At 44.2% G+C, this 22,186-nt stretch overlaps 1 protein-coding gene across 4 annotated transcripts in view; it reads right to left on the reverse strand.

Annotated features, from left to right (window-relative positions):
• TBXAS1 (thromboxane A synthase 1) overlaps positions 1-4,132 on the reverse strand; it is a 239,217-nt gene extending 235,085 nt beyond the window's left edge. For 2 of the 4 annotated variants that reach the window (XM_057420693.1, XM_057420690.1), the window contains exon 1: positions 3,769-3,905. The gene's annotated coding sequence lies outside the window, so the exon portion shown is untranslated. Of the gene's footprint in view, positions 1-3,768; positions 3,906-4,018 lie in introns of those variants that run through there. The other 2 variants (XM_057420685.1, XM_057420684.1) reach the window with 2 other exon arrangements.
• Positions 4,133-22,186: the final 18,054 nt, after the last annotated feature.

Raw genomic sequence — 22,186 nt, forward strand, 5'->3', positions numbered from 1 at the left:
TTCTTTACTTTCATACAATTAAGTGCCACAAGCTCAAGTGAGCAGTTGCAATGATAAATCAGCTCTAGTATGTGCATAGCCAGCAGCTCTGGCAACAGGCCACTTTTAGCTTCAGCTCCTCCTCCTCACCATCCCTTTTAAACTATTCATCTCATCTCAGAACACCACTACCTGCAGTCACTTCCCCCTCACCCATCTCTGATGGTTACACTCACACAGCAACTGAACCGGCATGATGGGATCTCTGACCCATACGGAGTCCTACATCCATCAACAAAATTTTAAACTAGGTGCATGGAAGAGATGCAGCTTAGAGAGCCAGACCTGTTGGACAGGTACCCTCATGTATAGGGTGCTTTCTCCTTCAGAGTCTCTGCTCTGTGGCAGTTCAGGTTAACTAGAGAAGCCAGCAACTACCCAGATGTACGGAGCTAGGACTACTTCAGACAGCTCAGGGACAGTGGGATGTTATGGTGAACTGTAATTCATTTACTTTATATTCATAAGCAAATTGACACATACATGCAAGATGCCAGGTGGAGTAAACTGACTGGAAATGGAAAAGATGGGTTTCAGATGGACATAGGTTTATACAAGACCTGAATCCAAGGGAGAAACAGCAGAAACACCACTGGACAGGACAAAAGCTTTGCCATACATACACTAAAATACAGTTTCTTGCAGTCCTCTTTACCTTGTTTTCCCTGTAGAGCAGTGATACAGTGAATGAGGGAAGTGGGGGCTGAGAGTGGCCTCTGCAAATGAGCACAAGTATTTTAATGGTGTAGAAGATAATGGCATTTTTATAAGTGTGGTGCAGGTATATGAATTCCATCCCTGTGTGATGCTCTCAGGTCTCTGGATGGAGAGCACCAACTCCAAGGGTAAAACACTGTTTTTCTCTTAGCATATGTAACTCCAATTAACCTTATTGGAGCATTGTGGGTACACTGAGAAGATTACAGTCCTTAATGTGCAGTTACAGCTGTACTGTAAATGCAACATTACATGCTTTCTATTATGGTTCAAGACCGCTACGCCCTTCAAAACTGCTACAAACCTCAGAAAACAGGGGTTTATAATGGAAATGCTGAAACACTCAACTCTAAAAGCCCCGGCAGAGAGGAAATATAGCTATAAATTCAGCTTCTGTTTTCCAGCATATACATTGACAAGGTATGAACAATATATATTTCTACACTTAGAACAGAGAGATGTATACATTGCTCTGGGTAATCTTTGCTGTAAAAGCAGAGGATGGAAAGAGCTCAAAGTGGAAAGAGCAACCTTTTGTCTTGTCTTACAGAGTTAGTGCAATTGCAATAATGACAAAAAACAGCAACTGAAATTTGCCTGCTCGTTGAGGTTGGATTCTGAATGCACTTTTTCAAAAAGGATGGGTTATGTTTCTACAGTCAGTACGAAAAGGACAACACCTGCCCCCATATCCCTTCAGCCTCCTTTTCTCAAAAAAAAAAGGAAAACAATTGGCTGTTTAGATATGGTTCAAATGACATTGCAAATCAATACACTATCCACTGTAAAAATGCATAGTTTCTATATACCCTCTGTAGGTTCCCTTCGATATATAATGTAGTTCCTAGCTCCTTAACGCTGCCAAGGAGCAAAATTTGGACTAGCAATTATTAGACTTGCTAACATAAAAAGACCCCAGTCTCTTTGGCAAGAGAAAGATGGGCAGGCAACTACAGTATAATTAGGCCTACGACATTTGGGAATTTCTTCAGATATTAATAGCAACGGCAGAGGTGGGTCAATATAATCCCATTAGCCACATCACGTTGTTTGACTTCTGTTATCTATGAGGAAAGGAAAACAAAACCAACACAACTGCTTTCTGGGAAGTATGCTGAGGCTGGATAAACATGAAAACCCATGCCTGTTTCAGACACTGCAGCCTGACTGGCAGATGGGGAAAGGTGGAGTAGGGAGGTCCATGCCTTTTGCTAGCACTGCCAGGAGGGAGAGGAGAGGGGCACCCACCACTGCTGCTGCACACATGGGGCTCAGCGCAACAGGAGGTCCCACGACCACCATCCTCCTCCTCAGGCACCTGCTCTGCCCCAGGGTTTTGGTGGCATCCCCAGGCATGCTGCTGCTTTTGAGATGCCAGTCCTGCAGTGGCTCCCATCACCTGGGTTAAGTTGGCACATGTGGTGTCAGCTTGCAAGGTAATATCCAAAACAGAGCAAGCCTGCATGCAGATACAGTTCCTCGTTTTTATATTAGTGATGCTCACATGTTGGAAAGTTTCTTGAATGTGCAGGGAATGCTTTCAGGTTCATACGCCCCCACAAATTACTTTCTATTACATACATACTAGCAGCACCATTTGTAACGTAAACAGTGAAAGAATCAGATACACCAGAAGCCTATGAGGTATATGGAAAACTTCATGTGAAAAGCAGCCCATGAGCCCTCCCCATTACAGCAGCTGGATTTTTTAAGGTAATGAATTAGCTAGCAAAACGTTTAGCACTTCTCACCATCATCTCTAACGTTTGCTATAGCATTCTTATGGTAGATGTGAATCCCCTCCTTGTGGGTAACTATTTGATGCCACTGTGTTTAACTTTTCTGCATGCTTCATTCATGAAGAACACCCACTCACTAGCTTTCTGCTTCCGCCTTTCCATACAATAGCAGCCCTGGTACCCACTGTGTGCAAACCCAACACACCCAAAAGCCATACCTCCATGTTGACCCAGAGGCATCGAGTCTCTGTGCAGGAAGGGAACTGCCTCATTGTCAAGACCTGTTCAGCATTTGGCAGCAACTGCAGACATTAACAACAAAGCCATTTTACTACCATTAAAAGGACAACACAATCGCCAGTGGAACTGAGAACTGCTTCTGCTTCTTTTGGGTGAGGCTTTTACTAGGACTGACTCCTAGTAGGTTTTTGCTTCTTCCTTTTTCATTTAAAAAGGGTCTTGCATTGTTAGCCTTAACTAAAATCTCACACTCTTCTCCTCCGGCCTTCAGTGTGCACACTGCTTGCTGTCCCATCCCAGAAGCAGCAGCTGAGAAACAGCGTCACTGGCCATCAGTGCTGCACACAGCAAATCTGCGGTCTTCAGCGTAATTAGTAAACTATTTGTAGGAAAGGACCATCAGGCTATAACTATGTCACTGAACCCACTCCTTATTCATTGGGGATCACCATCAGATGCACATTCAGCCCTGGGAGGCCTGCAGAGCATCCTTGTACAAAGTACTTCCTAAAACTCTCTGGCAAGTTTACACTCAGGTGTAATGGCAAGGCTGGAATCACTTCCTAGGCACCTGCTTGTCAGAGGATCACAGCCAAATGTTCAGGAGTGTTTCGCCTGACCTGTGAAGCACACAAAGCTGTTTCTCCTCCCTGCACTATCCTGACCACTGCTCCGTTTTATTAAGCAGCAGGATGAAACTGAAGTATTTCCAGGGATTTTCACTGTAGTGATCTGCGCAGCCTGAGACTTTCAGTTGCCTTCAGTTCAGCAAACAGCAGAACACTGCAATAAGGAAAATATGTAGGCAAAGGCTTCTGCAGCCACTTATGCAAAACTTGTATTTGGCTGTTTCTCTTTTCTAAGACCTTAGAAGTCAACTTAAAAGGAAAAAAATAAATAAAAAGCAAGCTTAAATTCAGCAAGAAGCTGGATCTTATAAGACTTTTTTTTCAATAGAGATTTGCAGTCCCTACAAGCAGTGTGATTCCCTCCCCCACCTTCTAAGATTGAATGATCATTTATTCCCACTAACCTTTACGTAAGAGCCAACAGCCACACTTCTACCCACAGCTGCAAGGGGGAACGACATCCCTACACAGCCAGTCCCACGTGCTAATGCCGCAGACAGCATCCCAGTGACTTGCCCAGCAACGTGCCACGGGAACGTTGAACACGGCAACACCTCCCAGCCAAAAGCATTGGGCGAGGAGGACCGGGGGAGGAAGAGGATTTAGAGCCCCCCTCTTTTGCCAACTCCAGAGCAAATCCGAGGAGATGCCTACCTTTACATTCCCCCTATGCCTCCTTCACCGGTTCCTGGTCGGGCTGCCAGAAGGCAGCTGCGCTGCAACAGCCCGAGGGGAGGGGTGCGGAGAGGAACCATAGCTGCTCCCACGGGACAGACAGGTGCCTGGATAGCCGCTCTCGGGCCGGCAGCGAGGGACGGCCAGGCGGACTACAACCCCCAGAACCCCCATTGCCTCCCTCACTTCCCTTCCCCCACTGCCCCGCGCTAGGCATGCTGGGGGTTGTAGTCCTGCCGGGGCTGCACCAACGCTCACACACACCCCCGCCGCTGCCCCCGCTGACATGCCGTGGCTGGAAAAGGAGGATTTGCATGGTTGCAAAGGAAACAATAGTTCTGAAACCTATTAGATAACTTAAAAGAAAAAAACACCCTCTATACATTTGCTTGTATAAAAAAATCGAAACTCGGCAAATATTTTTGCTTACAGTAAGAGGAAAAAAGGGAAGATAGAGTACTTGTGCTCTTTATTCTGCTGGGAGTTTGGGTTGTTGGGGGGTAATTTGGGAGGAAAGTGAAAAAATGCTATAAGCAAGTATTGCCTAATAACTCTGCAGAATCAGATGGAAAAAACTTAAATGTTCCCATACATTAATTAGTTAATGACTAGCCTTGAGTCTATGAACGTGCCTGTACTGTATCCTCCACTGAAGTGAATGCAATTGAATCTCATACTCCAGTTGTTGCAGAAACTCAAGGCCGTTGAAAATTTTAAGAATGGCTTAGTAATGGTGAGATTTTAGAAGTAATTAAGGACTTATCCACATTGGGAGTTGCTACAGAGTAGCTTCACTTGCATAACTCCCCTTCCCTGTGCTGGACATGTATTTCACACTAACAGTGCTTTATTCTGAATTAGTTTGCACCATCCAGACTTTCAGTTCACAAGCTACCTTCCCCTGAATCAATGGACTTGTGCAAGGTCAGCCTAAACTGCATATTCTGCTTTTACTTTGTGTTTGAGCCTTTATTTAGGCATCTCTTCCCAAAAACTTTGGACTTTGAACTTTTGGACTGAGCTAGAAGTGAAGTTTCTCATACAGTCACTGCTCTCCTGAATTTGGGAAAGTGATAGAACACTTAGTGACACGAGATCTGCCGAAAAACTTTTTGGGAGCATGACCCTATTTGCCTAACTGAGAATGTTTTTCTAACACCGTGAGGAAGGCTGTGCAGGGAAAAGCAACCTCTTCTTTCAGAGTAAAATCTCCTTTTAGTAGTTAGTCCTGGTCAGTAGCAAGTTTTAGTGATACTTCATGGAGAACATAAAATTTATAATCTGCCCATAGTCAAGGCTTTGAAGTTTTGCACAAATGTACAACAAGCCAGGGAAGTTCTTCCAAGACCAGTTGATTTTAAGCCCATGGATATGGGATACACAGAGCTCCCCTTTACCTGAGGGGAAGAGGAGGAGAAGATCCTAGAAAATAGTAATACCTGAGTGATGCAGGAGGCTTTAGTGCACAGACAGGTGGTACCTATGAAGACTTCTCAGCTTCCACACAGCACCATGCCAGAGCCAGCTCTGTGCAGTTCTATGGCAATGTTCCTCAATGAAGATGCCTTCCCGGAGCTTGGGATGCGATGCAGAGGCAGAACTGCAGAGGATACACGCTGCTTCTTATCTTGTAACCCCAAGACATAGCCCAGCTCTGCACAGAACCAGAGGGTGGCTGTAGGACTTCTTTGGTCAGGTCAAACCACTGAACTGCTTCTGGACTCCATCTGGACCAGGGAAGGGTTTAGCTGCTTTGAAAGGCACTATGGCTCATCTCGTACTTCTAGCACAAGCTGGCAGAACATGAATAGCACACTTAAGTCATAACCTGGATAAGCCTTCCAGGATAATTGAGATTCAACAGTATGTGACTTTAGACAGTAAGTTTTCATAGACCTGTTAAAAAAAAAAAAAAAAAGGTGAGTTTTTACCTAGCACTTTTCATTTCAAGATTTTGGAATAATCTTTTTTAATGCAGGTTTAGAAAAGGAAAAAAAAAAAGGGAGAGAAGAAAGGAAAAAAGAACAAGTATGTTCTTTGACTTCAAGTTCAATTGATAGATGATCTATTAATCACCATGCAATTTACATTGAGAATGCCTGTATTAGAGACATAGAAAAGCTGGAATGGATTGCTTCCCAAGATCTTGTGGCATTAAGAGTGGAGTTATGTTTGTTTTCTTTTTTTTTTTTGTTCTGAACTCTGTAGCATTTGGTTGACTGAGGCAGTATCTCTTATTAAAAATGAGCTGTTTTTGTGAACACACAGGATTATTACTTATTCCAACATATTTTGTGAGTTCCTGACTGCAAAGACTTGCATAACTAAATACACCATGAACAAGTCCACTGAAATGGCTAAGGTCTGTCTAATGCTTTCATCTTCCTATTTCCCAGAACAATAATGGTCTCAGTCACCTATTATTTGCGAGAATCCACAGATAAAATCAGAACAAAGAGGAAGCGTGGATAATATAGCACCAGACCTTCCTGATGTTTCATTGGAGCAGGGAAATCCACTGAAGACTAAAGTTTCTGTAAACATCGGTCTGACACTGACTGCCCTTCCCACCCCAAGGGGCTGGCTGACGTGGGGAACCTCAGCCCACCCCATTCACCTGACTGCCTCTAACACGGAGCTGGAAAAGATGCCATCTGTAAGGATGAACACAATTCTTTTCCCACATGGAAAGGAGAAGCAAAATCAGGTGCAGATGATTTCCCAATAGCAGAAGGCAGGACAAGAGGGAAAAAAAAAACCAGAAACATTTAATGCCCATAATGCCAGAGCTAAAAAAATCCCACTGTCTTTCACAGGGAGCTTTCTTACACGAGCCTGTGTCTCCTCGCGCAGAGAAGAGCGAGTCAAGTTTGCAATGCCATTCAGCCCCATACCTGGCAAAAGCTTTCCATGTTACTTCCATATTTTGAAAAGATCATGTCTTTCCTCAGCACTTTCTCTTAAACACCTAGCAGGCAAGAGAAAAATAGAGCTAAAGCTGAGACAATAACCTGCAAAGTGCTGAGGAGCAAACCAGAGAGCTGAAGTGCTCCTGTTTCCCCTGAATACCTGTCCCAGCTGCACCCTGGTTTCCCAGGCAGTTGCAGAGACAAGAGCTGATGCTGCTGTCTCACCCTTTCCCCTGCAGTACCCCACGCTGACATGAACCCTTGGGGGATTTGCAGGATATTTCTACTGGGGCTTGACTGACCACAGGTGTGGTAAAATCAGGTTCCTGACCAGTACATCAGACTGTAGATACATGATGTGCACAATACTTAATTTATAACTTCGATAGCATGTTAGCAGCAAAAGTAGAGGGAAGCTCATAGAAGAGCAGTTCTTTGTCCAAAAGAAAGGGTTGTTCTCCCTCCTGTGCCTGGGCAAGGCTCTGCTCTTTGCACCCTCGGCCCCTGGGGAGATGAAATGAAGCCATGGAGGGAATCTGGGCTGGGTAAGACCTAGGAGGAACTGGGTCCCTGCAAGCAAATGTTGGAGGCTCTACATTGTTCTTGCCAGCAGATGGAGTGGGGCTGGCATGGGGAGAGTGAGCTGTAGGAGCAGGAGGCCCTCCTGCTCCCACCCATGCCTGCCCGTCTCCAAGGGGCAGTTTCTCCTGCCTTGGCCCTGCAGGGGTCTCACCTTTCTTATGATAGGTCCTTCTCCTTTCTTCTCCCGGCCAGAGGCTCCATCCCAAAGCTCTCTTTTGATAAAGGTAAGCTTCTCTCAGGGCTGCCTCCTTGCACTGGTGCCTGCAGAAAGCTGAACATGGTGATGAAGGATGATGAATGTAAAAGCAATTATCCCTGCTTCTCCACTGGTGTGAGCATGTCTCCAGACACCCATCCTTTTGCTGTTTTACTGTGGACTACTTTGAGTAGACAGAGACCTTCCACATACCTGTATTTACCTTCCATTTCTCTTAAACTAGTTCAGTGTCATTGTCTGTATTGGCCAGCTAGGTTATTTTCCACTCTTATTTCTATTTCTGCAGAGTTTAAGCCAGGGTCAACATGAAAGATGGATATGTTCATGTCAGGTTAGCAAATTAAACCTACTCAGCTAAGAATGACCAGGTTCCCGAGGTGAAAAAGTCAGAGATGGGGGCAGAAATGGAGATGAAGCACTATTTTCCTGCTTAGCTCTGGACACAAAAAAGTGTGTGAAAAAACAACATGTAGCCTTTCTCCTCCCACCCTCTTGGCTTAGGGCCTTCTCCAAGACAAAGTCACAACCCCTCCCCCCAACACCCATTTAAGCATTCCTGTGCTTGTTCTTTTTGTTCAGATTGTGAGACAAAGGTCCTTTTGTTGCTCCCACCCATCCTATATGTTTCAAGCTTTGAGAGTCAGAGATACTAGTTCCACCTTGATAAGCACTCATCGGTATGTTGTTCCTATCAGGCAGGCTCTGATACTTCCTTGGTGGGCAGCACTCAAGGGGCATTACACTCAGCCAGTTGATCGTACAGATGCAGTGCTGCTGTCACGGGCATGGTTCGTTGCAAATGTAAAGTCAGACAGGTTATGCTATGAGCAATGTGAAGTGCTATGCTGTTTACAGAGGGAGGTGTTTGCAGGTAACTCCAATATTTATGCTGCATTCTTCCTTTTTTTGCCTTTTGGTTTTCATTATTCTGCTTTTTGGAATCGATCTGTTCTGCTTCGTCAAAGGAGTGGTAACATTATTGTCTTTTTATTTTTAAAAAGCAGCTCTTTTATTTGTGTCATATATATGATCTTCACCATTATTAATTAAGACATCACCTGGTGTTATGCCTACAGGGGCAAATGTAAATGGAAAAGTACATCAGTATCTCATTTGCTTAATAACAGTCCACACATTTGAAGCCAGAAGGTAGTTTTGGAGCCCTGGTGTGTTCCAAAACTGCCATACTGGTGCCATTTATTTTAGCCTGCTGTAGAAAAAAACGAAGATGATGAAAAATCTTAAAGCTTATGCCTCAGAAAGGACAGCAAGAAATCAGCACAATTTGTATTCTGTCTTACACTTTCTTAAGGGCAGAAAGAGATCCTGCTGCAGAAAATGCCTTTGACATTGATGTTTGAGTGATGGTAAAAAACCAACATTTTATAAACTTTTTATGGGGTATTAAAAACCCAAAGTGGCCAAGCTTTCCCATGGAAAAAGCAAAATATTTCAGGGTTTGAACAGAGGCACCATCTACATCAGAAGAGACAAACTGACTGCGAGTGCGTGTGTGTGTGTGCGCACGTGTGTGTGCACATATGTTTCAGAGGGACATTCTTTGCTTCAGTTCCATTATAATTCCTTTAAATATTTATTACTGGAATGTAAATTCTGCTGAAAACTGAGGTCTTTGCTTTGGAAAAACCAGACCATCACCTACCCCGGGTGTTGTCGATCAGTGGAATATCCACGTCCCATTTGGAGAAACAAAAGGATTCAGTTATATAAACAAGTCACTGTGTTGAATTATAAAAGTGGGGAGGAAAACAGAACAAAAACCTGCTGGCTGCTGGTTGAACTACTTCTTGGCTACGTGTGAACTGAAGTTCTGCAGATCTAGCAATAAGGAGCAATATTAAAATGAATGGGTTACAAATAGTGGAAATAGTCCAGCAAGCACATTTAGAATATGCGGCCCTAAGGAAGGCTTTGTTTTCAGATTGGTTTGTCTTTATTTTGAGTGTAAAACATTAAAAAGCTTCTTAAGGAGATTGGGGATGGGAGAAAACATTGACTGACCACCTTAAACACAGGAAAATAAAAGTTCTTAAGTTGCTGGTTGAAATAACAAACTAAAATGGGCTTAAACTTCTTACACTGCTATGAAAGCTTTACTCCTTGATCATTTCCAGACACCAGAACGTTATTAAAAATCCACACAGGGAAAAGAAATTCTACATTTATATGAGCTTTAAAACTTATTTTGGGACTTCAGCTTGTTACCACTGCAACACAGAGCAAACTTGTAACATGAAAAGTAAAGTATTGCTCATCAACATTAGTCTGGTGCTACCAACACTTGGGGAGGGATTTATCACATAACCTTTGGGGTTACACTTTATTCTGAAGGGTCAAAACTGGAGTGGGCTGGTGTGGATAGTACCAATGCTTAGGCTCAGGTATATGTATCCCTGTAAACCCCATTGTCTCTTCAAGGATATAAATAGGCTTGGAAAAATCAGATTATTGAAAGGATTAAATTGGGATCAGTGTCAGTAATAATTTATTCCTTTGTTGTGACATCGACTGAAAAAGAGAAAGTCTGGGGGAAGGGACCCATGCTGTACAACGCTGCCTATGGGTTGTGTGAGAATGGGGACTATAAATGAAGCGAGGGAGGGTTAAATAGCACAGTCCCCACATGCCTGGTAGGCAGGGCAAGCATAACGACAAAGAAATTCTCCTTAGAAATAGCACTGGGCAAAGCCCCTATCTCACACAAGGCTAGTTACAGTGATTGAGTGTCAAAATACAGTAGTTGTTCTAGTTTATTAAACTTACGAAGTCTGTGAGCCCATACTTCCAGCCCCACCACCCAAAAAGCTCAAAGTGCTATAAAATGATAGAGGGATTTTTGTTTTATTTCCTTTTTTTAAATCATATTGCCTAAATCTCCCTGCAATGTCACTCCTGTTGTCTCCTAACCAGGCTGGAAAAACAGCCAGCACAAGCCTCGCTGCTGTGTCTCTGGGGACTCTGCAGCATCCTGGGATGAGGAACATCATGTGGCTTCCAAGTACCAGCCCCTCCATCTCCAGCTCAGCTCATGGCACTGCAATTCCCTCTGCCAGCCCTCACTCAGCTCAGTCCATGACTGAAATCCATGCAGGTGTAGCCTACATAAGAGCTGAGCAAGAAGCAGCTGGCCCAGGCTTTTTATCATTGCCCAAAATACATTTCTACAAGTAAGATCAAATTTATTCCACTCTTTTGGATCCAGAATGAGTTTGATAGCAGTGACTTTAATTTGATGATAAATTGCCTGCTGAATTTTCTTTCATCCAGAAATACAAGAGAGCAGAGTACAGGAGGTACCTTGTGTGCTGAGCATAGGAAGCACATTTAGACTTGCTTTCCATATAGCCTTTTGGAACTAAGTGAAAGGCTGTTTTCAGTTCTGGAGTTCTGTGAGATCCTGCTTCCCTGACAAGACATTTTCTACTTACCTGCTTGCCCCAGTTTCATCCACCACCATTATTGCTGTTTAAAAGGGTAGGATGGCCCTCTAGGAAGGGACAAGGAGCCATCTTCTGTATCTGAGTCCAAGGGAAATTTGTCATTGATGGCTGTTGGCTTTCAGGATGTGCCATAAGGCCTATCCTTTTTCCATTTTTTCCTTAATGAGAAGAATTAAGAGACAGCAGTGTGCGCTCACAGTCCAGGAAGCCAAAAGTGTGCTGGGCTGCATCCAAAGGAACGTGACCAGCAGGTCAAGGGAGAAGACCCTGCCCCTCTACTCTGCTCTCGTGAGACCCCACCAGCAGTCCTGCACCCAGCTCTGGGGTCCCCAGCACATGAGGGATGTGGATCTGTTGGAGTGAGTCCAGAGGAGGTCACGAAGACTCTCAGGGGGCTAGAGCACCTCTGTTACAGAGACAGGCTGAGAAAGTTGGGCTTGTTCAGCGTGGAGCAGAGAAGGCCCCAGGGAGACCTTAGAGCAGCTCCAGTGCCTAAAGGTTTATGAGAAAGGTAGGGACAGACCTTTCAGCAGGGCCTGTTGAGAGAGGACAAGAGATAACGGTTTTAAACTAAAAGAGGGGATATTCAGACTAGATATATGGAAGAAATTTTTTACAATGGGGGTGGTGAGACACTGGCACGGGTTTCTCCGAGAGGCAGTAGATGTCCCAACCCTGGAAACATTCAAGGCCAGGTTGGATGGAGCTTTGAACAATCTGATCTAGTTGAAGATGTCCCTGCTCATTGCAGGGCAGGTGGACCTAGATGACCTTTAAAGGCCCCTTCCAACCTAAACTATTCTATGACTCTATAAAGAGGAGTATCTCACTGAATATTTATTCTTCTGCTAGCCAGATAAGTGGACAGTGCTGGGAGACTGGTGATGGTGCAGTCCAGGAATCTGAGCACATTTCAATAAATACACTTAACTATAAGCAAGGTAGTGGTGACAAAAAAGGAATGTAATGTTTCTTGGAATAAATTACACTTCTAGTAACTACCTTACTTACAGTGCCCAACGACTGCAGCAAAAATACCAGGCTAAGCAATTTCCAGTACTGCTCTCAGATGCTTTCCCCAAAGTTCACTTTCACTCTGTACCAAATTAATTATTTGGTTTTTTACTCTTGAAGGAACAAAGGCTGATGTTTGGATTTCTGCATTATAGCACTGTCTCTTCACTGGCTTCCTCACAAAAGACTGTGGCTCTTTTTGCATTTCCCCTTTTTTTTTTCCTAAATATGTATTTACATTTCTCCCCCTCTTCCTTTAGGTGCAAAATGCAAACCTTTGCATCTACAAAAAAGATCAGGCACTTTTCCTTCTGTGTTTCAGGCCTGCTTCTGCTTTCCTTTTCTACTTCTGCTCAGTTAATTACCCATTTATAATTATTTCCCTCTTTATCTACACAGGCACGTATTTTCCCTGTGAAACTGGTCCTTGAGAGTCAGTGTAACTCCCAAGGACTCCAGCCCTGCTTGTTCTCTGCAAACTCACTGGCATCATGAAGCAGCCTTCATCAGTCAGGGGGTAGGATCACTGGCTCCCTTAGCCTTGGGTACAGGGTGCTGGGTGCACACTTGCTGTCTTGGTGCATCACAGCATCTGTCAGAGCTTGCCCTGAGATGGGTTGTGAGGGCAGGAACCCACATGGGAGCAAAGCAGGAAGGGCATGAGTGACTGATAAGGGTGAGGAACATGAGGGCATTCCAGCATCGCAGGCTCCGTCCCTTCCTATTCCTCTGCCGCTGCTGTTGTTCTGGGGAAACCAAGCTGGCAGAAATGGCGCTACCTGCTTCAAAGGGCTCTTGCCAAGCACGTCACTGCTGTTTGTGTAATGGGATGAAAGTCTGGAATGAGCAGTGATACATAAAGGAAAAGTCTTAGTGTAATTACTGACAGCTTTTCATGCCAGAAAATTTAAGGGTAAGGAAACAGCTAAAAGAGTAAGCAAGATAAAAATCTCAGTTTGTGGCACCATCCTTATTTATGGGTTTTCAGCATGTCTCAGTGATGCTGTCCTACAGGCAGGGCTTACCAAGCGCGCAGTCTCTTTCTTCTGCATTTCGAAGTCACTTCCAGCTTTCTCCTTGGACATTAATTAGACCCATCAGAGCTGATAAAAAAGCAGGTTGGAAAAAAAGAAAATCTTCACAGACACTGTTTTAATTTCTTTCCTAATATTTATTTTTTAATTTCAGACATTTTAAAGATGTGTTCTGAACACTTCTTTCTTGAGACTGTGAGGAAATTCCCTTCTATTCTCCCATAATCAGGTAATAACAGAAACATATGTCCCCTTCTATATCCACATTAAAGAAGTTTATGCCTGTCCCTCTTAGGAAGTAGCTGCTACTGTGACCTGCACTTTTTTTCATCTCATCTACACTTTCTTGTAGGATCATTTAAATTTCTCTGTAGTGATAGAAAGGAGTCCAGGCATGTGCTTTTCTCAGAATCAGGCTGAGACTCAGTCTCTAGGCATAGATGGTGGTCAAGTTGATCAAATGCTCTAGTTTGAGGAGCAAACTGTCTCCTTAGTGCCAATAGCCTGAAGAAATCCTTCACATTAAAGCCAGCCAAACTCCAGTGGCTCTCTGCTTGCTTCTAGGCAGGTCCTGATCAAGAGTTCAAAGCTTTCCATGCTCTCTGCGTGGGACACCTTCTGTGACCGTGCACAGCCTGGGAAGCAGCACCTGGTTTGATTTCAGCTCTCCCAGTTGCTGCAGTTTGCTGGGTTGGGGGAAATATCCTATGGAAAACAATTCAGCAGCCCCCAGTGCTCAGGCTACAGACAAAACAGCCCCAGGCATTGCTGGTGCCACCGGTCCTGACACTGGTGCCTTGGGTCCCATGAGGGCCAGAAGCATGATATGCTCCAAGATGGAACCAGAGGCACTGGGTACCCCCGGGGTGAGCTCAGAAGCTGGTGTTGTTTCATAGCAGAGCAGAAAACTTACCTTTTCTAAGCTGTCTCCCTAATATGAAAAAGAGATAGAGGACAAAGGAAAGTATTGAAGGGCCAGGCACTAGGATGCGAAGAGTAGAATCTATGTTCAATAACATTTATGCTTATCTCAATATTGTACCTGGCGCCTAGGTACTGTAGCAATTGGAACCTCATAAATACCAATGACAGGTAGCAATTAGCACTCCATAAATACCATCAACAGACAATCTTGCCGCTAGGAAGCAAGAACAAGCTTTTCATACCCAACTGGCCAAGCAAGCTGGAAGGTGGAAATAACAAGATTGAAAAAACACCATTCAAAAACAAAGGTCTTCCTCTGGAGCCAAACATTTTAATGGAAATAAAGCTTAAACTAGCAGCCCTATACTACCCTTAGGCTCCGATGTGCCTGAAGTCAATTTATATCTGGCTGATAAAAGGATAGTTGATTGATTCATTACAGCCGAAGGCTCAGCTTGTAGGAATGCATGGTGTTTAATTTTTTTTCTGGGATCCCTTTGATCTCTGCTGGAGGTTGAGGAGCAGGCTCCAAATTATGAAGTATTTTTGGAATTATATTGAGACCATTGCACAGAAAAGTCACCTTCAAGTCTCCAAGACTCTCTCTAGAGACACAGGGATGGTGGAAAGCTTCTAGCATGACATTTTTATCTGAGAGAAAAGGAATACAGCAGATCTTAAAAGAATGGCAATCTAATCCCATTTGGACCAACATTAAGATTTGGGTGTAGGACCTCAAGTTTTCCACACACTAAACTAAAAGCACAACTTTCTATGAGTATATCTGTATATCTGGAAGCAGTAACAGATTTACAGATGTGTGTAGATCAGCTAGAGGAGGAAGACAGGCATCCGACACCAAACTAAAAAACCAGCATTTGGCACATGAAAGAAACTCACCTTTCAAGTCAGTGTGTTTAACTCAGTTATTCCAGGTTAACAAAAGGCATCAGAGGTACAACATCCGCTCCCTACCATTTCCCCTCTACACAGAGCCCTCCCCATCTCCCCATGTACCTTAGAGCCCAGAGGGTCTTTCACCTTGTTCTGCTTGCCAGGTTTTTGTCACGTTTGCTAGCCTGCTGTAGGGCTCCTGCAGCCTGAGCAGTGGTTAAGGGTCTGCTGGAGTTTAGGCTTCTTCTCATCACAGCCAGTGGTCTGCAGGACTAGAACCTGCAGCTCAGGATCTGACAAGCACTCTGGCAAAGCAAGTCACGTAATGAGGAAACCTCTTTCAGCGTAACTCTAATAACCTCCTCCATAACAATACAGAAATGCAGAAGACTCTGCGTCCACCGACTGTATTTACCTCGAAGTTACAAAATATTAAATAGCATATTTAGCAAAACAAGAGCTTTCAGGTATTCTCTTTGGTATGCAATTGTCAAGGGCAGAGCTGCACATCCAGTTTGCCTCTGTGTTGAAACCTCCACTGAGTTAATTAGAGTAAAATGTATGAAGCTTACTCATTACAATCTGCTTTGCAGTGACACAAATGTACAATCAGCCTTGTCCATATGACAGGAGGGTCCACATTTTGAGTCCAAGCCTTTGCTAAGAAAAGCCAGATCTGAGGAGGGAAAAAGGAGAAGGCAAACCACTAAGAATTGCTCAGCTGATATTGCTATAAGGCATGGAAAGAGCCACTAAGTCTCTTTCTGCCGCCACCCTTCCTGGTAGTCTCATTATGGTGAATAATGTTGCACTTATTTGAAAACTCAGGTTTCATGAGGCTGGCTGCACTGGGGGAGCCACAGCACAAGCAGCACTGAAGATCCCTGCTCCTAAATGCCAAACCCCGACTCTGGTGACCCTTCAGTTCCTGGAAGCATCGTTGTTTGCTTTAAGAGAGCAGCCTTAAAGTAAAAGCATATCGTGGCAGATACTCTAATCACAATGTCTAAATATAATAAAAGGGAAGACAATTTAAGAGAGCTCAGCTACACTTTTTTAAGCAACTGTCAGGAAACTGCCTCTGTGGCTTTCTGCTTTAGAGTAAGATTAAATGAATCAGTCTCAGCATTTGAATGCGTGGGAAGTCAGAGACAGCAAAGTGACAACTGAGGACGGTTTGTTTCTAATTGGGCCCTCCTCCTATAGCTGTTTGTGCACAAGTCCTGTGCACCAAGCTCCTAAGTGCCTGCCCTTTATGTAAAATTACTCACAAATGCTACGTGTAGGCCAGGTGGATGCCTGCGCTGCTTTGGCTGATTACAAAGTTCATGTAATTATTATTGAACTGTCTAGTGATGTTTGGGAAAGAAATACAGCTTATTATGCAGTAGCTTCAAAAGGTTCTGACTCCCCGGTCCTTCAGCCAGGAATCTTTAACAACAAGGAAGAGGCTGAGCTGAGCATCACTGCCAGGAAAAGCGCTAGGGGATGGCATGGGGACTGGGGCACCACCATCAGCTGCAGCTCCTCACTTCAACCCAGAGGTTTCCAAAACAAGAGGTGCCAAGGACAGGTGAGAGCACTGCAGCTGCAAATCACAAGCTCGAGAGAAATGCAGTAGTTTATGGTACTGTCTGATTAATGAGCCCAACTGGAGTGGAATAGCAATGAGAACTTGGTTTGTTAGAGAAAAAGTGTTGGTTTCTCATCTCCACCACCTCAGGATGTGACCCTAAAGTTTTGAAGAGCCTTCCTGGCTAAGGAAAGGCAATATCCCCAAATCTGAGATAAAAGTCTGAGAGGAGGACCTGAGAGGTAGAATCCCTTGGAAGAAGAGAGGGATTTCTCTTTGCTCCGCCCCCATGTGGGCAAGTCAATGGAGCAGAGATAACCTCAGTCCCCGAGTTCCTTCCTCCCCACTTTGGCAGGCTTGGCCTTTAGTCTGTACCATCAGCCTGCACCCCTAACTGGGAAATATTATTAAAATGGCATTAAATATTAAGAGAGACAACACAGCATCTCTCACAGTGAGGGAGCTCCTGACACAGCAATGCTTTTCCTAATAAACTGCCTTGACAAACAGTTTACTTACATCCTTATTTCAATTAGGTGAACTACTCTGCAGCAGTGAGGAGGAGTATGGCTGGGTGTTATTTTGAGAAGTAGTAAATATTTATTCAGCTCTCTCAGCATGGAAGTGGGTGGGCAGCAGGGTCTCAAGACCTCATCAGCACAATTTTTAAAGCCATAGTCACAGGCTTCAGGTAATCAGCAAGGTACAGCATTGAGAGTGATGGACAAATCTGGTTTGGCTCTTACAGAGATCTGGGCTTGAAAAGATGACCTCCATTAAACAGTCAAATAAGTATCAATATTACAAGGGTGTTCCATCTCTGGCCAAGAGGGTCCTGCCAAACTCAGGGCTGTGTTGTGTACCAAGTGCACTCCTTGGCCCAAACGCACAAAGTCCCTGAGCAGATTGGTGGTCAAGTCATGGTCTCAGATCTCCAGGCTCACAGATGAGCGAGGGAGCAGTGAAAAGGCAGGAGAATGACTGCTGGAAGGTACTGGTAAATATAATCTAAGCAAAGAAAAATCTCCATCTCTGCTCTCTTGGAAGCTTTGCCTGCAATTTCAAGTGTTTTCTGTTGACAGCTTGAAAGCGATGGTAGTAAACACAACTTGTCTTTGAAGCATTGCTAGTTTTCTGGCCATTTGGGGAGAGGGGATAAAAATGCTTAACTTTAGGAAAAGCAGTTGCTTTCCAGAAAATACCATGAGGTTCTCCACAGCGTATGGGTTGGAAGCCACAATGTTCCTGTCAGCACATCCATACTTATCCCTGAAGTATGAAAGATCAGCTCCGGCAAACTGCCACAGCAGGTTTTATTACTTTAAAATCACTGAGTTTGTCTTATAAGGCCAAAATTTAACCTCAGTCTGTATGTTTCTTTTCCCTTACCATAACTTCTAGCATAATAAAATAATTAACGTTACTCTCTAGATACCTTTCTTTGAAAAGGTTGTTTCAAAGGCTAAAGAGTAGAGGGAAGTCCCTTCTGTTGCTGCTGAAGCCATGTACCTGTCCTGCTCCAGTGAGGCCATGCAATAGGTCTTTTTAAGATGGAGAAAACAGGTATAAATAAAGCTGAGTGGCAAGGTGGGGTATGTGAGGTGGGACAGGCAGGTGCTGCCCAGTAGGAATTTGTCCTGTAACTTAGCCAGTGAATAACTCCATAGAGTCTATAATGATAAGGGATCTTACCTACTGCCTCATTAAAAAGACAACATGCTTTGCAGAACGGACCACACAGTCCTCTACAGCACTTTATACAGCACTATAATCACAGCCTGGCTCACACATGTGACTTTTTTTCTTCATACGTGCTGCCCTTTTTATGTGAAATAATCCTTTCTCTTTGACTGGTGTTCAAGAATAGATTTAAAGTTGGCATTCAGTCTAACATCTCAGATCCAGAAGCACAGGGTTCAGAGTGCAAGATGACTCCTCGCGTGTGCATAAGCATCCCTACAGAATGATTCTGAGTCTGAGGCAGCTGATTTAAAAGGCTGGGCCAAATTGTCCGAGTGGCTGTATTCAGAGATGCATATCCGTCTGTGAGCATCACAGAATCACTGGTATCAGTAGAGCTGCACTGGCTGGTGGCAGCTGAGGCTCTGCCCACGGGGCCCTGCTGATGGCACTGGCCACCAAAAAGGTTGAATTTATGCCGGCAGAGACTGCTCCTCCCTTGCGAATGGCACTGTGGTTAAGACACAGTGCATGAACTGGACTTTAGGAGACACACTGCTGGTTTCACCAAAGGAAGTTGAGGAATTACAAAGTGAAATCAGGGTAAAATTTAGTAGAGGATAATTTGAAAAATTTGTTTTGCAAAATTTGGGAAAACATTGGGGGGGGGGGGGGAATGTGGATATAACTTTGTTATACCCTGAGTTGTTTTCAGCTGGCTATATGGACTACATTTCATCTTTGTTGTGCAGAAGGTTTTTTTTTCCCCTTACTCTAAGTGTGTCTCTTAATACAGCTGTACCAGTGGAATAATTAACAAAGCCTGCATCACATATGCGGTGCTCTCAGGAACTAGCCACTGATGTGCCCTTTCCCACTGCAGTGGAGGTAGAGGGCTTCTAGTGACTGCTGGGAAGCAGGAGTCTCTCAGGAATATATGAGCACAGAAAATGCACAACTAGAGGCAGTTGGCCATTTCCACCAGGAGGATTTTCTTTAATGAATTCTTCCTCCTTGCAGCCACGGACAAACCTCTGACAGTACCCCATATTATTGTTTGAAGACAGACTGAAATCTCATGATTCTGACATTGTTTTATTTTTAATTTCCATGCTGCAAATGTCAAGGGAAAAAATACCCTAAAAATTATACTTCAGAAAAGACTATAATTACTTCCAATTAAATCATGGCCCTGGTTGTTTGAAAGACAACCACAGCTAGAATTTCATTACCTGATAAGCACTTTTTATATATATATATTTCAAAGTTTCCTTTTTAATAATAAAAAGAAAAGGATCCAAGACCCTGGCAACAATACCTGAGCCAGCTACAAAAGTTTGATGATGGAAAATTGTGTTTAAACCCTCAGATGAAGAGGCCACGTCATTTTTAGGGCACTTATTGCAGTGATACTCCAGATGGGGAAGGAAGGCTCAGAAATGTGATCAGATGTGGTGCTAGGCATGGAGGAGGTGACCCATATCTCTGCCTTCCCCAGGGCACTAATCAGACTGTGTACTTTCACCACACCTTTCTTCCATCCGTGGTACCTAAAGCATTTTACCAGAGTCTGTCCTGTTTCTCATTGCCACACTCCTGTCTAAATCAGGGTAAATTTATTGAAGCCACCGAAGCTTTATCAGTATCATCTGGTTTCAAAGGAGGAATTAAATCTCATCCTTCTGTATGTTTGCACTATAAATCCAACTGTTACCCCCTGAAAGAAGCATTTGCACCATACTACTGCACTAAGGAAGCCGCTGATGTCCACATCGAGTAAAACTATCTGTGTTCTTATAGAGTCCGTCCCACTTGCTGGTGCACAGGGTAATTTTGCTGTATGTCTCTGTGGTCTGATTTTGGACTTCAGCTAGGGCACAGCCATTTGTCCCCAGCCCCACTCAAGTATGCAGTGTATTTTCCATATGCATTCCAAGATAAGGGCCTTTACTCAGAACATTAAAAAATAAGCAGTAATGATCCCAATCCTGGCTGTTTTATGACATGCTTAGGAGACAGTCTGTATTATTTGTCATGCTGAAGAGGGAGGCACAGGGTGGATGGAAGGGGCAGGGGTGCTTCTGAAAAACACATGCCTGCAAATAGGGCTGTGTGTGGAGGGACAGGTGGTACTAAAGGAAGCTGAGTCTGGCAACAGAGCAGTGACAGGGTGTAAAGCCAGTTAATAGTCGCCCCCTTCCCTTAGCATCCCAGCTAGCAGTAAGCCCAAGTATTTCAGTTACTAGCAGCAACCCAAAATCAAAGTCACAGGGGACAGGATTTTCTCCAGGTGATGGCACAGAGGTAGCCTATAGTGAGTGTTTGCTAATGATTAGCAGAGATGGAAAGCTGGGAATGGACATACCATAGCAGGCTGCTTGGACACCCACAACTTGCACACAGAGCAGACATTCCTGATATCCATGGAAAAATCCTCTCCCAAGTATTCTGCATCACAGTGGCTAGCCTCTGAGCTGATTGTATTAGAAGGGAAGAAATTAAAACCTGCAATTGACTCACCAGTAAAAATATGTGAGTGTGCCCAGCAAATAGATTCCCTCAGCACTTACCTAATAATTTTGCTTTTAATTAAACTGTCCATTCCTTCACTGATTTACATTTAAAAAGAAAACATCTGTGTGTATTTCACTGGGAAACCTTCCCCTGGTGTTTACAAAACTATTTTGCTTTGCTTAACGTGAAAGATTAGGGGCCTGATTCTTGTTAACAACATCCTGCCTTCCAGCTCCTCTGTGAAGGCAAACAGGTATCAAAGGTTGTCACTGAAGGGGACGTGCTCACCTTGTGTGCTTACAGCTTTTCTCTCCTGTTTTTTGTTTTGTTGTTTGGTTTTGGGGGTTGGATTATTTTTTTTTGTTATGCAATGTACCTTACAGTATTTTTTTTAGGCTTGATCTTTCTGAAGAAGAAACTGGAGTGGACGGACAATGAACTGAGAAAGCCAGAAGCCACAAACTTCCTCAGCATGCTTTGGGTTAGAGAGGAAGAAATTGCACCTCAGGAGCAGGTACTTCTGGCATTGCCACTGGTGTGCTCTTGGCATAGCCAGGGCCCAGAGGAGACAGCAGAGGAGGTGATGCCACCATGGCATCGGTGGCTCTGAGAGACCAAAGGACACCTCATGTCCATTCATGCAACCCCCTAAAACTGCACGACCCTCAACAACAACTATGTTTTAAAACTCACCTGCCCTCCTTCTGGCACCTTGACCTCCAAAATCTGTATTAATTTCCAAGAGAAAAGAAAGATAACCCCAATCTCTCACCATTTCCAGCAAAAAACAGTAACTCCTCCTACTGCCATTGCAGTTGAGTTGCTAATAGAGGCCCCCTGAGACATGCCAGTCAGACACTGTGTGCCTTTCTGGAGAAATAAGTGACATGCCCAAGACCACCAAGATTTGCATGCGGGGGGCAGAAATGGAAACAAGCCCCTTGAGAGCCACCCTCCTAAAAAAGCCACCGCTCCTTTTCCTGGCTTAATGTCTGCCACAACTGCCCATAAGCCACGGTGGATGTAGCTGAGGATGCTGCTGCCTCAGTGGCACATGATGCTCCGTGACAAGGCTGAGCAGGCCGTGTACTTGCACCCAGACAAGGGGCATGTTTATGGTAGACCCAAACAGGCAAATGGAGAAATGTAGAATCAGAAGATGAGACATTAGTATCTCCTTCTTCAGTGCTGTCTTGCCATCCTCTCCTGAGTGAAGGGGCAAAAGAGAAGTAGTCTGCTGGGGTGGGAAAGTCTCTCTGGATTCACAGTTTTAGTGACACATCCTGCTGTCTCAGGCATACAAATAGTGGACCACAATCTCTCCCACAGAACAGTCTTGCCCTGG

The sequence above is a fragment of the Pezoporus wallicus genome, unplaced genomic scaffold (genome assembly GCF_028554395.1).
Source record: "Pezoporus wallicus isolate ANWC-B61680 ecotype Strahan unplaced genomic scaffold, APGP_CSIRO_Pwel_v1 contig_2871, whole genome shotgun sequence".
NCBI classification, from domain to species: domain Eukaryota; kingdom Metazoa; phylum Chordata; class Aves; order Psittaciformes; family Psittacidae; genus Pezoporus; species Pezoporus wallicus.